We start from the raw sequence: 5,944 nt of genomic DNA, 5'->3' as shown, positions 1-5,944 counted from the left end.
TAGAACTCCCTTATGACCCAGCAATAGCATTGCTGGGGATTTACCCAAGAGAGACAGAAATGCTGATGCATAGGAGCACATGTACCCCAATGTTCATAGCAGCAATGTCAACAATAGCCAAAACATGGAAGGAGCCTAAATGTCCATCACCTGACGAATGGATCAAGAAGATGTGATGTATATATACACAATGGAGTACCACATGGCAATGAGAAAGAATGAACTCTGGCCATTTGTAGGAAAGTGGATGGACCTTGAGGGTGTCATGCTAAGTGAAATAAGTCAGGCAGAGAAGGACAGATACCATATGTTTGCACTCATAGGTCTAACAGGAAAATAGGAGAAACCTAATGGAGGACCAGGGGGAGGGGAAGAGGGAAAGAGAGCTGGGGAGAGAGAGGGACACAAAACTTGAGAGACTATTGAATACTGAAAATGAACTGTGGGTTGAAGGGGAAGGGGGAGGGGGGAAAAGAGGTGGTGGTGATGGTGGAGGGCACTTAAGGGGAAGAGCACTGGGTGTTGTATGGAAAACAATTTGACAATAAAATATTATTGAAATAAAAAAATAGGTGTGAGCACCTGGCAAATGACGCATATACAATAAATATTAGTTTGCTTCTCTTATTCTTCAGTCAAGATCTGTAGTGCCAATTAAATCCATTAGCTTTCTGTGTCCAATGGGTAGGGGCAATTAAATCCAATAATGTTTAATATGATCTTATTTTTCTAAAATGCGTAGGAGAGATTTAATAGCTGGCTTTGCACAAAGTGAAAAATTAGAATTTCAGGTGAAGAACTGCATTTTAGTCTATTCGAATAATGATTCTTTTCAGAAGACAGATCTGGTATCCTTTTTCTTTTTTGAAATGAATTAGAAGGGATACACTTTCAATGCTCAATAACCCAAAGGCTTTAAGCTTCATTGAAATTATCTTCAGTCATTTTTAATATTCATTAACCTAAAATGTCCTTTAAGAAATATTATGCAAAATAGATATTTGCTCTTCAATTAGATTGTTTATAATAATGATTAAAATCAAATATAAAATTATTAAAATTAATAGTTAATTATTTCAATATTACATACAATTAATAATTAATTTTAGTATCAAATATTAAAATATTACATATGCCTGTTGACTGACTGTATATATTACATTTTACATGAAATTAACCAGACACTAAATCTGTGTTTGATCAATGTAGATTGTATTATTAAATGAAACTATACAATGGAAGAATATTAAGTTAAAGGGTACTGTTTTAGTTTATTGATTCATTTCTCATTACTTAGCTTTGTTTTTTTAAATATAATAACTAGTCAGCTCCTAGGGTAACTCATATTGAAGTATAATTATAAAATTTTAAACTTGAATGTATTTGTAATTTGGTCATTTAAAAATATTAAGACCTACATTTTACAGGTACATTTTGAACAGGTTGGGAGAAGAGTCATTAACTAAAAAAAGAAGTGCAAGGTACTGTGCTTTATCACAGAGCTATGAATAAACCATGTCCAAGAAATTAAATCTCAACCTGGTGATACGATATAAGTGAAAATTATCCCCACATTTGCTCTCTGGATGTGTAGTAGGTAGTTCTGTGATGGCATACCCAGTGTGGTAAAGAAAGTAAAGAGCCAACTCTTATTAGGTTAGTGAGTCTTCTCCCCATAAGTGAAAAATGGTGCCTTATCTACTCAGAGAAGGAGCAGGAGGAGAGAGTGTTATTACAAGAGTGTGGCCTAGAGGTGCCTAGATGACTCACTCGGTTGGGCATCTGACTTTAACTCAGGTCATGATTTCTTGGTTTGTGGGTTCAAACCCTGGCTTGGGCTCTATGCTCAGATCCTGGGGTCTGCTTCAGATTCTGTGGCTCCCTCTCTCTCCCCACCACCCCTATTGTGTGCTCTCTGTCTCTCTCTTTCTCAAACATAAATAAACATTAAAAAAAATAAACAACAAGGGTGTGGCCTGTTGGTAATTAAGCATAGACAGGCTATAGAGTTACTCAGATGGTTGGGAGAGGTGGCAGCACACCATTTGTCATGGTAAATTATACTTGGCTCATCTTCGTTTTTTTCCTTTCTATCTAAGTACAACTATAAAATCCAGTTTTGATCCTACATAAGAACAATAAACCACACACCATATTTCAGGTTCTAGGGTTTTTTTCTCATGCACTACAAAAGTTCATGTTCTATCATATTTCAAGTGTTTGTTTCTCTCCTTTCTGAGATGCTGTTATATAATGTGCACCTCTGACTTTGGGGGAGCATGCTGTGGAATGGGGGGAAGACAGTTGCTGGATGTTATAAATTAAAAAGGGGGACACTTGTACTCTCTCCATTCTGCCTCCATCTACTTTTGAGCAGGGCAATACAGGAAAAGAAAAAATGCTGAATCTCATCATTACTATTGATAATAAAGGCAGGATTAGAGGCACAGTTTGAGTAAATGACATAACAGGGAGAAAGAAAAGGCCCTATTTGGCCCCTGTCTCTGTGCTGAGGCTCTATTTCTTTCATCAGAGATTTTAGTGCAAATCAACAACCACAACCACAACAATGAAGCAGTAGCTAGCAACTCTAGTCATCTGTACTGCTTTACTTTTCAAGAAACACTATGTACAGTTTTTTTTTTTTACAGTTAGCAGTACTATTTAGAATTATATATGTGTATAAGTCTAAGTAATATTAGTATGTAATATGTATCCTATATATATACATTATATGTATATATTACATACAATCTGTATTTACATATATATGTAATATATCACTAAGAATAATAAAGCAAGTAAATGAAAAGTGAGTTTTTATTTTATATTTTTGAATTCTTATTATTATTACAATCATAATCACAGTCTAACAGTAAAAAAATGAATTAGTAGAATTTAGAAATAGAGAGCATTTGAAGGAGTCCTTACTCCTTTCAACTTTTATAGTTCTTATTAGGTTTATATCCTCTTGGGTAAACTATCAAATTCTCAGTAGAGAATCAGTTAATATTTTGGTGGCTAATTTGATTGAGATGTCTATGTGAGAAAAAATACAAAATAAGACTTTTTTTCCTAAAAGAAAGGGAAGAATCAGAGAAGCTTTATATCATTTGAATCTAAAAATCTTTTTAGCAGATCTATAAAACTATATATTGTTGCTATATTTGGTCTCTTGACAATTTATCCAGATCTTATCTTCAAAAACAACCAGTTTCCTTTGTTGGCTCCAAGAAAAGAGCTTTTGATAATAAAACTCACTTGGCAAACCACTCACAACAGGTGTGTGCTTTCTCTCTCTTTCCCTTTTAATTATTTAGCCATTTCTGACATGTTGACTGTTCCTTTGGGCGAAGTTAACAATATTGCTTCCTACGTGCAAAGGCATAGTCCTCTGTCACTCATTCATCCATTTCTGAGTTAGCATATATATATATATACAATGGAGTACTATATGGCAATAAGGAAGAATGAAATATGGCCATTTGTAGCAAAGTGGATGGACCTTGAGGGTGTCATGCTATGCGAAATAAGTCAGGCAGAGAAGGATAGATACCATATGTTTGCATTCATAGGTCTAACAGGAGAGACCTGGCAGGGGACCATGGGGAGAGGAAGGGGGAAAGAGAGTTGGGGAGAGTGAGGGACACAAATCATGAGAGACTACTGAATACTGAAAACAAACCATGGACTGAAGGGGGAGGAGGAGGGAGGGGAGTGATGGTCATGGTGGGGGACACTTGGGGGAGAAGCACTGGGTGTTATATGGAAACTAATTTGACAATAAACTATTAAAAAAAAGAAAAGTGTATTTTGGAAAAAAACTCAATTATGAAAATTCCTGATAGATCTGTTTTCAAGTAAATATGAAGCAAATGTATATTAAAACTATTTAAGGAGTGCCTGCGTGGCTCAGTCAGTTAAATACCCAACTCTTCAGCTCAAGTCATGATCTCATGGTTCATGAGTTCAAGCCCTGCATCAGGTTCTGTGCTGACAGTGCAGAGCCTGCTTGGGATTCTCTCTTTCTTGTCTCTGCCTCTCCCTCTTATTCTCAAAATAAACTTAAAATAAAATAAAACTATTTAAGACTATTGGTGATATCATATATCTAAAATCTTGGAGAAAACAGGATGTTTTATTAGAACTAAAATATTTTGAAATGCTTTCATCTTAATTGAATTGTTTATCAAAAAATTTAAATAAGACATAATTATATTCTTTTGAATGATTACTTATGAAATCTATCCACACAATGATTTGGTTTCTGAAATGATATATTTTAGTATGTTCTATGCAATATCTAAGTATTGTCTATTCATTCAACTCTCTTATTTCAGTCTAGAAGTTGGATATTGAAAGGAGGTCATTTGCATATTTTTCCTTAAAATCTTTCCCAAATGTTAGCAATTCTCCAAAATTTAAATGAATTTTTGTCTTGACTTAGGAATATTCTGCTTTAAAATATCAGAACATTCTTATCAAATGTGTAGATAGAAAAGGAAAATCTTGCTGGTATTCTTACTATAATTACTTCAAGAGCCCACCAGGACTCAATAGTATATTCAGCTTATCCAGTCAAGAACCCTTTAAGGAGAACGAGAATCATATACTGACTAACTGCAGCAAATCTCATGTATTTAGACAAATCCAGAATTAGATTAACACACATTTGAGAGATAACAACTTAAAGTTTATGTATTCTATTTTTGAGAGAGAGAGAGAGAAAGCATGTGGGGGCAGGGGAGGGGCTGGGAGAGAGAGAGAGAGAGAGAGAGAGAGAGAGAGAGAGAGAGAGAGAGAGAGAATCCTAAGCAGGCTCCTTGCTGTCAGCACACGACCCAACACAGGACTCAGTCCCAAAACTGTGAGATCATGACCCCAGCAGAAATCAAGGGTGGGAGGTTCAACCAATGGACCTATCCAGGCACCACAGAAGGACAGCAACTTAAAACAAATCAGAGGGGTATTCAAGAAACTTGGCTGTACTCCATAGACTCTAAAAAATTATTTATTTTTTTATTTAGCTGCTGCTGCTTCAACTTGTTTATTACCAAAAAACCACACCACAACTTACTCCACACATCTGCAGGAGAGAGCAGTCTTGCCTGAACATACTGCAGTTAAGGTGAAGATTTCACGCATAACTTCATAAAACCCACAGAGTAGCTGGGATAGGCAGTGTAAACCAGGTTAGCAGGAAGTTATGACACTGAATCTTTGGCACACAGATCTCCAAGGAGGGTAAGTAGAAGCAGGGAAGGAAGGAGAGAAGGGAGAGAGAGAGAGAGGAAGAAAGAAGAAAGAAGAAAGAAGAAAGAAGAAAGAAGAAAGAAGAAAGAAAAAGAAAGAAAGAAAGAAAGAAAGAAAGAAAGAAAGAAAGAAAGAAAGAAAGAAAGAAAGAAAGAAAGAAAGAAAGGAAGAAAGGAAGAAAGGAAGGAAGGAAGGAAGGAAGGAAGGAAGGAAGGAAAGAAGGAAGGAAGGAAGGAAGGAAGGAAGGAAGGAAGGAAGGAAGGAAGGAAGGAAGGAAGGAAGGAAAGAAGAAAGGAAGAAAGAGAAAGAAAGAATGCAAGCAAGAGAAGGAAGGAAAGAAGAAAGCGAGAGAAGGAAAGTAAAAGAGAGAGAAACAAAGAAAAAGAAAGAAAGAAGCATAAATGTCAAGTATTCAAATTCCAGAAGCATTTCAGTTAACTGAAACTGTAGCTTCCTGCATTTTCTCAAATGAAAGAAATAAGGGAAGAGTAGTTGTCCCCTCCAAGAGCAAGGGCTACTCTGAGCTTTTATCCACTTCACCAAAAAGCAGCCCTTTTTAGCTCAGTTACAAAATAAAAATGTGAAATGCATGTAGACCCAATTTTAAACTAAAAGATAAGTCTCCAAAGGAATATTGGAAAGAGCACAGGCTTTTTTTTCTTCCCCTAAGAAAACTAGATTGGAATTAGGT

This window comes from Suricata suricatta, chromosome 5, assembly GCF_006229205.1.
Source record: "Suricata suricatta isolate VVHF042 chromosome 5, meerkat_22Aug2017_6uvM2_HiC, whole genome shotgun sequence".
Classification (NCBI taxonomy): domain Eukaryota; kingdom Metazoa; phylum Chordata; class Mammalia; order Carnivora; family Herpestidae; genus Suricata; species Suricata suricatta.
This window is presented reverse-complemented; position numbering follows the sequence as displayed.